The sequence below is a fragment of the Sceloporus occidentalis genome, unplaced genomic scaffold (assembly GCF_023333645.1).
Source record: "Sceloporus occidentalis isolate IW3139 unplaced genomic scaffold, rSceOcc1.0.p SCAF_3, whole genome shotgun sequence".
In the NCBI taxonomy this organism is placed as follows: domain Eukaryota; kingdom Metazoa; phylum Chordata; class Lepidosauria; order Squamata; family Phrynosomatidae; genus Sceloporus; species Sceloporus occidentalis.
The window spans coordinates 3,671,232-3,685,156 of NW_028316983.1; positions in this window are offsets into that span (position 1 = coordinate 3,671,232).

The window sequence follows — 13,925 nt, forward strand, 5'->3', positions numbered from 1 at the left end:
TGCCTTCAATAACCACTCATCTATATCTATGTCGCCCCCTTTTTTCCAATTCTTTGCCACAATAATCCTAGCTGTTGTTATTAAATATAATAGTAATTTTTTATATTTTCTTAATGCATCATCCTCAATCATGTTCAATAGTATCATTTCCGGTTCTAATCTTATATGTATTTGATATACCTCTTTTATTATTTCCTGGACCTTTTCCCAAAATTTCTTCACTACCGGGCATGTCCACCACATATGGTAATAAGAGCCATAATGACTATTACATCTCCAACATACATCCGAGCTACCTTTTACCATCTTTGCCCATCTTGCGGGAGGGATATGCCATCTATGCATCATTTTTAAGAAGTTTTCTTTTAAATCAACACAACACGTAAAACTCAGATCCCTTCCCCACGCTCTCTCCCATCTTTCTAATTGGATATTTCTGTTTACATTCTTTGCCCATTCCACCATACAACCTTTTATCGTTTCTTCTGCACACTCTAATTTTATACACATTTTGTACAACCTTGATATTATCCCTTTGTTCCCCTTTTCCATAATCACGTCCATTTCATTTTTCTCCATGGCTATCCCTTCCTGGCTTCTGTCTTTTTGATATCTTGATTTTAATTGTAGGTATTGAAACCAACTTAACTTTATTCCCTGTTTAATTAACTCTTCTCGGCTTTTAATTTCCAATTCTCTATTCTCTATTTTAAGTAAATCCTTATATCTGAGCCAGTCCTTACCAATTAACTTTCCTTTATCCATAAAAGCTTCATGGGGAGATGTCCATAGGGGTAACCTGCTATATAGCTTATTCTTATATTTCTTCCATATTCTGAATAATGATCTTCGTAAAATGTGGTCATTAAATTGTTTATTCTGTTCTATCTTCCCATACCACATATATGCATGCCAGCCATATCTATTATTAAAGCCCTCCAGATTCAATAAATTTTCGTTTTCTAAATTCATCCATTCTCTCAGCCAATCTAAACAGTTGGCCTCATAATATATCTTAAAATCTGGTAGTGCAAAGCCTCCTCTCTCCTTCAAATCAATTAATACCTTCCATTTTATCCTAGGTTTCCGACCTGCCCATATAAATTTTACAATATCTTTCTTCCACTGATTAAAAATTTGATCCTTCAAAATTATAGGAAGGTTTTGGAAAAGGTACATTATTTTAGGTAAGATATTCATTTTTATTATAGATATTTTTCCCAGTAATGATACATGTAAGTCTTGCCATTTTGTTAGTTTAGTTTTAATTTCATTCCATGTCTTTTTATAATTGTTATCAAATAACTCTGAGGTTTTTTTGGTTAGGTATATTCCAAGATACTTTATTTTCTTTTGTATTTCAATTTTTGTTTCCTCCCTTAATGACTGTTTCCTTCTTTCTGTCATGTTTAGAACTAGCATAGATGATTTATCTCTATTTATTTTCATCCCAGCTAAGGAGCCGTATTCTTCAATAATTTTTAACACTCTAGGTATGCTAGTCGCTGGATTTTCCACAATAATCAATAAGTCATCCGCGTATGCACATAATTTTATTTCCTTCCCTTTTATCTTATTACCTCTAACCTGTGGGTCTTCTCTTATTCTTTTACATAGTACTTCCAAACAAAGTATAAATAGCAACGGAGATAGGGGACACCCCTGTCTTGTGCCTTTATTTATTTTCACACTGTTAGTTCTAGATCCGTTAATTACAATTCTGGCTTTTTGTTCTTGATATAGTTGTTTTATCCAATTTAAATAATTTTTGCCTATCTCCAACTTATCTAATAATCCAAATATAAATTCCCATTTCAAATTATCGAAGGCTTTTTCAGCGTCTAAACTTACCATTGCTACTTCCTTTCCTGGATTTTTATCATAGTACTCAATTAAATTTACCACCTTTCTAATATGTTGTTTCACATGCCTTTTCGGGAGGAAGCCACATTGATCTTTGTTGATCCAATTAACCAGAAATTTCTTCAACCTTTCTGCCAAGATACTTGTAAAAATTTTATAATCACTATTTAGGAGTGAGATTGGCCTGTAATTCTGTGGGAGAAGTTTATCTTTACCTTCTTTTCCTATCAGAATGATATTTGCCTCCCTCCACGTTGGAGGTGCCCCTTCTTTTAGAATTGCATTGAATGTTTGTGCTAATGGGTCTAACAGAATATCCTGAAAAGTTTTGTAATATCCTATCGTGAACCCGTCAGGCCCTGGAGCCTTCCCACTTTTCCCTCTGGCTATTGCCTGTTGAATTTCTGTTTTTGTAATCACCCCGTTTAGTTTCTCTTTCTCTTCCTTCGTTAAATCCCATTTTTGGATTTTCTCTAAGTATTTATTTATTTCTTCTCTATGTTCTTTTGAATTCGTTGTGTCTCTATATAATGAACTAAAAAATTTATGAAATACATCTTGAATTTTGTGATTTTCCATATATCTCTTTTCTCCCTCTTGGATTTCCATGATTACCTTTCTTTCTTTCTTCTTCCTGACTTTATACGCCAACATTTTCCCCACTTTGTTTCCCCCTTCAAAGAATTTCTGTTTAGTATATTTCATTTTTTTACTTACTTCCTCAGTTAATTTGCTATCTAATTCTTTTCTTAACAGGGCCAGTTCCTTAACTATTTTCTTTCTTTCTTTATAGTTATTTGCCATCAATTCTGTCTCTTTCTTCTGTATTTTATCAGATATCTCTTGCAATTCCTTCCTTTGTTTGTTTTTCCTCTCAAATCCTATCTTCATTAAGAGTCCTCGCAATACTGTCTTTGAGGCCTCCCATATCGTTATCATTTTTAAATCCGGATTCATGTTTTCTTTGAAATAATGTTTCATATGTTCTTTTACCCGTTCTTTTACTTGTATATTTTTAAACATGTTTTCATTCATTCTCCAATTAAATTCTTTCCTTATTGTTTTTATCTCAAGATAGATTGGATTATGATCTGATGCTTTAATTGTTTTTATCTTAACATCTTTTATATCTTTAATCATATCCTTTGATATAAAAAACATATCTATTCTAGATGCTGAGATATGTGGCATCGAAAAAAAGGTATAATCCTTTTTTTGAGGGAATTTATGTCTCCATGGGTCTATAATCGACAATGTATCCTGCATCTCAAAAAATTTTTGTGGGAGTTTCCCCTGTCTCTCTTGGATTTTTTTCTTCGATTGTCTATCCATCTGTGGGTTTAATACCCCATTCCAGTCTCCCATTAATATGAAATGTTCATAACTCAACATTTGTATTAGTTTAGACATTTTCTTATAAAACAAACTCTTTCCTTGTAAAGGGCCATATACTCCAAGCACTAAAGTTTTATTATTATTCACCATCATCTCAATTCCCACAAATCTTCCCTCTGGATCATTTATTATTTCCTTTGCAGGGATTTGACTTTTTACATAAATTGCTACTCCGTTTTTCTTTTTTTTCCCTGCACTAATAAAGAATTGTCCTAGTTTCGGATTTTTTAGATATTTTTCCTCATGTTTCCGGATTCTTGTTTCTTGAATACTAATTACTTCCGCCTTTTCTTTTTCTAGTATGTGGAATATTCTTCTTCTCTTATAAGCCGTGTTCATGCCCTTGATGTTCCATGAGAAGAATTTCATTTTGTTTGTTTTGGTTTTTTATTTTATTTACTCTAGTCTTCTTTCGTTCGGTCCTCGTCTTCTTCCTCTCCGTCACTCAATTCTTCTCGTTCTGTGTTTAGATCAATTCCTCCCACAGCACCAAGGTCCGATTCCTCCTCATTTCTTCTACTTACTACTTCCTCTGTTTCCGTCCTTATTTCCTCTTTTCTTGTCTGCTTTTCCTCTCTTTTCCCTTGTGTTCCTTTCATCTCTTCCTCTTGTTCTCTTTTCTTTTCCTCTTCCTCCTTAAACCATCTGTTATAAAATCTTCTGGCCTTATCAATTGTGTCGATCTTATATTGTTTTTGTCTCCAGTTGAAGGACACCCCTTCAATTGGTTCCCACCGATATCTCACCTGCTTCATCTGTAACATTTTCGTCAATGTACCATATTCTCTTCTCCTTCTTAATATATCTGACGGTACATCTTTGAAGATTTTTAGCTCCTCCCCATCCACACATATTTTCTTTTCATAACTTGCCTGTATTATATTGTCTTTTATTCTTTCCCTCGATAAATAGACCACTATGTCTCTTGGTAGGCTCCTGTTTCTGGCTATGCTTGAATTAATTCGAAATATTTTATCGATTTCCATGTCCATATAATCTTGTGACGTTTCAACCAACTCTGCTAGCACTGGAATGATTCTTCCATATAAGTCTTCCCCTACTTGTTCCTTTAGTCCTCTTATTTTAATACATTTTTTCCTTTCTCTTGCCTCTTTCAACCTATTCATGTCTCTTTCTTGTTCCTGGGCTTGTATTATTTTTTTCGTTGTCTTCTCCATCTCTGTTGTCCTAGTCTCCAATTCTTTAATTTTCCCTTTAGCTTCCTTCACTTCTTCAATAATTCCTCTCATTGTGCCTTTCAGTTCATCCATTTCCTTTTTAAAGTCCTTCCGTAATTCATTTCGGGATTCTTTAATTTCCTGCTTAATATTTCTTTCACTTTTCATCATATTTTCTTCCATTCTCTGTAACATCTCCATCATTTTAGCATTAGGGTCCATTTTTAATTCTATTGATGGTCTTCTTGATATACCTTGTTTTGGCTCCGACATTTGCACCATCTTTCTTGTAGTCATTGTGGTAGTAGAGTACATAATTTTTTTTCCTTTAATCTTATATGTCTAAAATATTAAATCTCCTACAGTATTCTGTTTTTCACTTCTAATCCCTCCTTCTGTCTAATATTCCAACACTATGCAGGCTTTATCTTATTTTGCTTATACTCTTTAACACCTTCTATTTCCACTTCTCTTATTTTTCGGCTTCTCTATCTAACAGCTTCCCCCTGTCTTTTACTCTCTTTACTCCACTTACATAAACAAGGAAAAGTATAAAGAATTAAAGCACTGAAACAGTTAATTCACTTATTTGTAAATGCATTAACACCTCCTGCCACTAGGTGTCTCTCTAACACTCTAACACTCCTTTTCTCCACCCTTGTTCTTCTTGCTGCCTCTTGTCTACTTTTTACCCTTGCGTCATTTCCCTTTACTCATTCCCTATATTCTCTAGAGCATTTCCGCCCTGCCATGTGCGAGTTGGCCTTGAAAACGCCAAGGGGCTTCACTCTCAGTAAGTAAATATCTCAGCAGCCCTTTTAACTTTTTAGGCCTTACTTATTTACTGCTTCTCTCCCAAAGTGCCTTTTTCCCCAAAACGCTTCTCCTCTCCCTCTCTTCCGTATTCTTCCTCACGGACGTCTTCTTCTTCTTTCTTTTCACTCCGCTGACTCTTGGTCCTTCCCGTCTCTTCTCTAGTCGCCCTCCTCTCTTCCCGGACTTTAATCTGCTTTCCGTCTGCTTCTCCTCCTGGATCACCGCCTTCTTTCCGTCTGCTTCTCTTCCTGGTCCGTAGCCCTCCTCCCGTCTGCTTCTCCTCCTGGTCCGCAGCCCTTTTGTCGTCTACTTCTCCTCCTGGTCCGCCGCCTCCCTCCGTTTATTTTTCCTCCTGATCCGCGATCCTCTTTCTTAAGCTTCTCCCGTCACGGTTCCTTCGTACTCCTCCTGCTAACCCTCCATCAGCTTTCCGTCTCCCCTTCTCTTTACAGCAGTCTATTTTCTCCTTCCCTCTTCACTCTTGGGGGGGTGCTTTTCTATCGTCTCCTCACTCCTTCCTTTTTATTTCCCCTTTAACATGCAATTTCTCACTTGACTGCTGCTTCTCCTCGCAGCTCTGCCTCCGTTTTAACTCCTTCTTCCTTTCCCTTTTTCTCCTCCCTATTTACTCTCTTCCTCCGATGGGTTATTCAAGTAAGGAACTTTCTTCTTCTCCCCTTTCCCAATCTCTTCAGTCACAATTCTGAGAGCAAATTTGGCTGTCCGGCGGGGTTTACTACCTTGGTAGCCCTTTATCTTGCAGCCGCGGTCGTCCTCGTCCCCAGGGTTTCCACACCGCCCTTCTCCTGTAAGAGGGAATCGGTTGGAATCTCCTCTTCGGGGGACCCCTTTGGACCCGTCCGGATTCCCGTACCTCGGGTTGATCTCTAGCTCCCCTTATCTTCTGTTATTTTTCGTTTTTGGAGCTAATCAGCTTGCAAGTGGGGTCGTTTGTAACCCGCTACTGTTACAGACGACTTGTTACACCGCCATCTTACCCGGAAGTCCGCATACTCTATTTTGTGCATTTTGGTTGGTCCAATAAAGGTATCTCTGTTTCGTGGATCATGGATGTTGCTGTACTTTACTGTGTGACCCACGTGGCTACCCCTGGATATATTTTTGAATTCATGTAGTTCAACATCTGTCATGGGATAGACATGGGTGAGCCAGGTTAGACGTAACCCAGGAGAAACATGTCAAATGGCATTTTTGCTTTTAATGTAAATGCTGCAATGGGTGGTGGGATAGGTATGCATAACCCTTTCACTGTGGAATACTTTCTTGATCAAAACCAGCCACCCCAGGATGCTTTCCCATCAATAGCAGAAACAGTACTGGGTCCTTGTATCTTTTCCCAGAATGGAGAAAAACAACAGAGGAATGAGAGGTGCATGATAAATAATTGTTGTTATGCTCCTTTAAGTCATTTCCGACTTATGGTGACCCTAAGGTGAACAAGATTTGTTCAGAGGAGGTTTGCCATTGCCTTTCTTTCCCTGAGGCTGAGAGAGTGTGACCTGTCCAAGGTCACCCAGAGGGTTTTTACGCTTGCACAAGGAATCAAACTTGGTCTCCAGACTCATAGTCCAATGCTCAAACTACTTTGCCATGCTGCATGATAAATACCTCCTCCATATTGTTGCCTCTGCCAAATTCAGACCCACCACTATTGAAACACACACACCAAACACACGCAGAAAAGTAAAAGCAAAGGAATAGCAAGCCTTGGCCTGAGTCCTGTTGGTTATTCCCAGTTAGACCCATTGATTCACTTGTGGAACAGTGAGTCATGATGTACATCCCCTCCAACCTTTCACAGATGCAAGCCAGGACACACGTGGCCAAGCAACATTGAGATGGCAAAAGTTATTAATGAAGAAGAAGACACAAAACAGGAGGGGCTGCCACAGTTCCTCTTCTTCTTCCCACTGAGTTAACTGAATGCAAATTACTATTGCACTTTGAATTCAGTGTGCCCATCCCTGAGCTACACACTTTGGGTTCGCGTCTAAATTTTGTTGCTATTGTCATTGTTACACCCTGCGAGGGACACTTTCGTCTCTTTCAGATCTTGCACTTTTGGGGCAGGCTCTGGCTGGTCCAATGTGCGGTTTCCAAGACATTTACTTTCGACCTCCTCCTCTTTGTCTCTCAAGGCCCGAACCAAGTTGCCCTGGGCAGGAATGAAGGCGGTGTGTTCCTGTCATCTCAGCCTCACAGACGCAGCCATTTTTAGCCTGGAGCCAGCCTGGCAGCCAGAAATTACCGCACGTCTGAGAGATGTGAATCAAAAAACCCCAAAGCCACTCCACTGGAGCAAGCTGGGAAACTCCCATGGGGAGTTGCTGAAACTGGGAGGGCAGCTGGAGGGAACACCAAGGAGAGCAAAAGCAACTGTGAGACGTGCCCAGCATGTCAAAAGAACTGGAAACAGCCTAAATACCCATGGGAGGATGCTGTTTTCAGATAGGCCTCTTGTCCCAAAAGCCAACCTCCTCCTGCTCATCATCATCATCATCTTCCTCCTCCTCCTCCTCCTCCTCTTCTCTTCCGCACCAAAACCCCAAAGGTGGGCGACAAAATCTCAGACAGAGCCAAACTCTTGGGAACCAGACAGGAAAGGAGACGTCAGAGGCTTTTGGTGCCTAACTCAAACCAGATGCTTTCCCTCACTGGGCTTTTTCTCCAGCCAGCAAACCAGGGCTACAGAGGTGGCCACCGGCAGGAACTGGTCAAGGGCTGTCGGCAGGAAACAGTCTGAGAGGAAACTCCCTCAACTCCAAGGGAGACGGAATGAGCTTGTTGGCACATCCCGCAGCCTGCCACCGGCTTAGCAACCTCACGTCTGTTGCTTCCTGGTGGCCAACGCCTGGTCCACCAGCTGTGCACCCGGACGGCACAACTACCTGGGTCCTCCTTTTTTTGCAGAGAGTCAGAGGACCGGAAGGTTCCCTCTGAGCCACCCTGATCCATACCACCCAGACGCAGGATCTTGGAAAGCCTGGCCCTGGGAAAGTGGAGAATGATCTTTTTGGGTCAGCCAAGGAGAGCTCTGTGGTTTGTCAAGCAGCTGATAGGGAAGAAACGCTCTTGGTGGAAAGCTGGGCCAAGACAGTCCCAGCCCAAGAAACCCACGCAGTCCAGACTGCAGAGCATGGCTGCAAGAGGAGAGGAGGGACGGGTGGCGGAAAGAGGCAACCCAGATCGCGCGAGTGAGTGAGCCAAACCAGATATATCTTGCCCTGACATGGTGGCTGATAAATAAAACTTACAGGAAGAGGTTAGGTTCTTGCTTTTGAGCTGCATCTCACAATCTCCGTGATCATGACTCTGATCCTCTTCTCCTCTCTTCCCCTTGCAGCAACCATGGTTGCAAATGCCTCCTGAAGCCAGCTGCTATATGAATGTGCACACAGCAGCCGACTTTGGGAAGCTGTTGGCGGCCATGATTGCTGCAAGGGGAAAAGGGGAAAGGAGAAGAGGGTCAGAGTCATGACAACTCACACCACATGAATGCAGGGGGAACTGCTGCTGAAGGGACCTATCACTGGAAGGCAGAAATGGAGTAATGGCCAGATGGAGAGCCTGTTGACGGGTTTTGCCATCAATGAAAAGATGCACAACAGTAACGAATGGAATGTAAGGTAGTGGCAGGATGGCATGCCAAATCATCCAAAGACACTTTTATCCTGTTAAAATTCCAATTTTCTACCCTCATGAGGTAAAGTCCATATTTAGGGGCAACCATGTTAGCCGCCCAGCAAAATTCAACAAACCTCTAAATCCACAAAAGAGCGATACCTTTATTGGCGGACCAAAATACAGAAACTGCATTATTAAAAGTAACTTCGACTTTTCTGTTGCTAAGGGAGCTGATGTTTTGTTGTCTGTGTTATGTGCCTTCAAGTTGTTTTATGACTTTTGGCAACCTTAAGGCAAACCTATCATGGGTTTTCTTGGCAAGATTTGTTCAGAGGAGGTTTGTCATTGCCTCTGAGGCTGAGAGAGTGTGATTTGCCCAAGGACACCCAGTGGGTTTCATGGCAGAGCTGGGAATCAAACCCTGGTCTCCAGTGTCATAGTCCAGTGCTCAAACCACTCAGCCATGCTGGCTCTTTTATTACTTATCTTTTATTGCCCTTTGTCCCTCACCCTTTGCCTGTGTTGATAGCCCTCTAGACAGCATTTATATGCCTCCATCTTAACTGACAACGAAATAACATCTGAGACAGAATGTAGGCCTGTGACTTGAACATTGGTCCAAAACACACTGCAGAAATAATCCAATTTGAGACCGCTTTAACTGCCCTGGCTCAGTGCTAGTGAATCCTAGGAATTGTGTTTATTGTGGCACCAGAGCTCTCTGCAGTGTGTTTTGGACCATCATCACCTTTATCCTCCTGTATAACTTTTAATATCTTTGACTGATGAAGAGGTCAATGAAACTTTGAAAGCTTGTGTTATGGTATTTTGGTTGGCCAATAAAAATATAGTTATTCCATGGGTTTTGTTGTGCATGGCTAGAATTGACATCTCACAGTGTTGGTGCCAATCTCAGCCTTGCCCGGCCTTTCCCTGCCAGGAGGACAAGGAAAGGACTCAGCGTTTGCTGGCCAGGTCTCCTTCTTGGGTTGGCGGCTCTACTGGAGAGGCAGCTGGAGGAAAGGCCAGGTTGGTCTCTGACTCACTTGCTTTCCTCTGGCAGAATGATTGAGAATCATAGAATCATAGGGTTGGAAGAGACCACAGGGGCCATCCAGCCCAACCCCCTGCCATGCAGGAACTCTCCAGCAAAGAATCCCCAACAGATGGCCATCCAGCCTCTGTTTAAAAACCTCCAAAGAAGGCGACTCCACCACTCTCCAAGGTAGCGTCTCCCATTGTCAAACAGCTCTTACTGTCAGGAAGTTCCTTCTAATGTCAAGGTGGAATCTCTTTTCCTGCAGTTTGCATCCATTGTTCTGGGTCCTGTTCTCTGGAGCATCAGAAAACAAGCTAAATCCATCTTCAATGTGACATCCGTTCAGATACTTAAACAGGGCTATCATATCCCCTCTTAACCTTCTCTTCTCCACGCTAAACATACCCAGCTCCCTAACTCTTTCATAGAATCATAGAATTGTAGAATCATAGAATCGTAGAGTTGGAAGAGACCGCATGGGCCATCCTGTCCAACCCCCTGCCATGCAGGAAATCCAAATCAAAGCATCCCCAACAGATGGCCATATAGCCTCTGCTTAAAGACCCCCAACGAAGGAGACTCCACTACACTCCGAGGAAGGAGTGTGTTTCACTGTCGAACAGCCCTTACTGTCAGGAAGTTCTTCCTAATGTTGAGGTGGAATCTCTTTTCCTGTAGCATGCATCAATTGTTCCGTGTTCTGTTCTCTGGAGCAGCAGAAAACAAGCTTGCTCCCTCCTCAATATGGCATCCCTTCAAATATTTAAACAGGGCTATCATATCACCTCTTAATCTTCTTTTCTCCAGGCTAAACATCCCTAGCTCCTTAAGTCGTTCCTCAGAGGGCATGGCTTCCAGACCCTTCACCATTTTAGTCGCCCTCCTCTGGACATGCTCCAGTTTCTCAATGTCCTTTTTAAATTGTGGTGCCCAGAACTGGACACAATATTCCAGGTGGGGCCTGACCAGAGCAGAATACAATGGCACTATTACTGCTCTTGATCTAGACACTATACTTTTATTGATGCAGCCTAAAATTGCATTGGCCTTTTTAGCTGCTGCATTGCACTGTTGACTCATGTTCAACTTATGGTCTACTTGGACTCCCAGATCCCTTTCACATGTAGTTTCATTCAGCCAGGTGTCCCCAATCCTATATTTGTGCATTTTATTTTTCCGCTCTAAGTGCAATACCTTACATTTCTCCGTGTTGAATTTCATTTTGTTAGCTTTGGCCCAGCTTTCTAGGCTATTCAGGTCATTTTGAATTTTGGTCCTGTCCTCTGGAGTATTAGCTATTCCTCCTAATTTGGTGTCATCTGCAAATTGGATACGTATGCTCCCAATTCTGTCATTCAGGTCATTGATAAAGGTCATTTCCTCATAGGCTTTATGGTTTCCAGGCCCTTCATCATTTTGGTGGTCCTCCTTTGGACATGCTCCAGTTTGTCAACAGCTGGACACAGTATTCCAGGAGAGGCCCGACCAAAGCAGAATAGAGTGGCACTATTACTTCCCTTGATCTCTATTGATGCAGCCTAGAAAGAGAAAGAGACTGAACATCTACTGTACACATGGCTATAGCATTTTGATGCCATGTTAACTGTTAGCGTTCCAATTGACAGAATCGTGGGATATGTAGTTTTATTAAGGTACTCAGACTGCCCAGCTGGAGAGCTCTAGTCCACACCAGGGAACTTTCCATTGCTGCAGTTTTCAGAGAGACAGCTGTTTCAGAATTAAAAGTAAAAAAAGGTGGGATGAGAATCTAGCAGAATTGTTGTTGCTGTTGCATGCCTTCAACTTGTTTCTGATTTATGGTGACCCTAAGGCAAACCCATTATGGGGTTTTCTTGGCAAGATTTGCTCAGAGGAGGTTTGCCGTGGCCATTCCTTAAGGCTGAGAGAGTGTGATTTGTCCAAGATCATCCAGTGGGTTTCTTATTCGAGCGGGGAATCGAACCCTGGCCTCTACACTCTACATTCAAACCACTACGCCACACTTGCTCTTTGCAGCATTAAAGATTAATTATTTTTGTGATATAGAAATTACCAATAACTGGGAAGGTTTTTATCCTTATATTAGCAATAACTTTTGCTATGTGTTAAATGATGGCGTGCTTTTTGTACTTTTGTACACTTCTACTTTTGTGTATTTTTTTAAAAAAAGCTTCTTGTCATGTTCTTCATATTAAACGACATGTTTGAAACTAAAGGCTAATAAATAGCAATAGCGTTTACTTTTCTATGTTGCATAATAGTGAACTCAGCACTCTCTAAGCAGTTTACAGTCTGTAAAACAAGGGCCAATCTGTAAATCAATCTGTAAATCAAATTCCTTGCCTTTTCTCTCTTTTTTGCTCTTACCCCTGAACCCACGTTTGGCTGGGGGATTCCATATCATCCAGGCAATGAATCCACTCTGGGTTCTAGTAGGAATTTTAAGGGAAATGAATCTTTTGGGGAGGGAATACCTGGGTTTAAAACACAGATAGTAGATTCACTACACCGCTGGTGTGAGGACCATTAGCTGCTACCTCCAAAGTATCCTGGGTGGCATAGTGTGGGGGAATGGACTGGCACTTTCTAGCCAAGAAATGTAAGTCCTTCAATGAACTACAAATCCCAGGATTTGATCGGATGGAGCCAAGGCATGTAAAGGATTGCAACTGATATTCCTGTCTGCGGAGATAGAATTGCAGAAGGCAGTTCTCATTACATCAGTCTGAGTGAAAGGGAGTTGGAGAGATGTGTTGAAAATATGCATGCCTGGCTAGGTTGCCAACAAGTCACATTCAGAGAACCTGGAAGAGGGCTGTGTATGAGTCCTTTGTCTTTTCCATTTTTTCCTTCCTTTCTTCTTTTCTCCTCATCTGCAAATGTGCTTTCAGTCACAGAGGGAGGGCTGCAGGGAAGGACAACATGAAAGAAAGTGAACAGGAGGGTGCAGCTGTAAAAGTCTTTCTCCTCCACCCTTAAGAATTTTTAAATTCTTGGGAAAAGATGGGAAAAGATGATTCCAGCCTCCTGTATGTCACTGGCCTTAGATCTAGAGCAGCTATTTATGTCTTGCAGAAAGACAGACAGACAGACAGACAGAAGATACTGGGAACAGATTTACATATCCTCCAACCTCTCATAGATGAAAACAAGGATCTGTGTAGTCAAGCAATATCAGAGTGTGGTCAAGATGGTAAAGGTTATTAATAAGGAAGAGCAGACAAGCTAGGAAATGCTGCTATCACCATCTTTCAGAACTTCCTGAAAGCAAAAAGGAGTGGGTTTTGGAGACTTTCTGTTTGGGTTAATGTCGCGTTAATTCACCTTCACACAAACGTCGTTTGAAAATCTATCTGCTTTTGCGGGTTTAAATTCAGTTTCTGCGTGGGATCCGTCCTGTGTGATAAACCCCTATGTGTGAAAGGGATCTAGGCCCTATGGGAATAGACTTAGGGAGTTGCAGGGACATAGCCAAGGGGGGTCCAAGGGGTCCGGACCCCCCTTCACACTCGTTCCTCCTCCTCCTCCTCCTTCTCCCATTGGGAGCGCACTCAGACAGAAGGGGAGTGAGCAGGGCCTCCTTCCCTGCGACTTCCTTCCCTTTCTTCCTCCCTCTTTCCCTCTCTTTCTGCTCCTCCTCCTCCTCTGCACTTTTGGCAGAAAAAAAATCTCCGTTCAGGCAGAAGGAGAGGAGGAGGAGGAGGAAAAGGAGGAAGAAGAAGAAGGGAAGGAAGGAAGGAAGGAAGGAAGGAAGGAAGGAAGGAAGGATGGAACAACGATAGACAGGAAGGAAGGAAGGAAGGAAGGAAGGAAGGAAGGAAGGAACTCCTTCCTTCTACCCCATACCCACCCACCCTTCCTGTGGTCCACACTTTCCTTCCCTCTGGGGAAAATAAAAGGGGCCCTCCCTCCCCAGAATTGGTGCCTTTTTTGAGGGAGGGAGGGAGGGTCAGGAGGGAGTCTTTCTGGTTCCTGGTGCCTGGAATCCT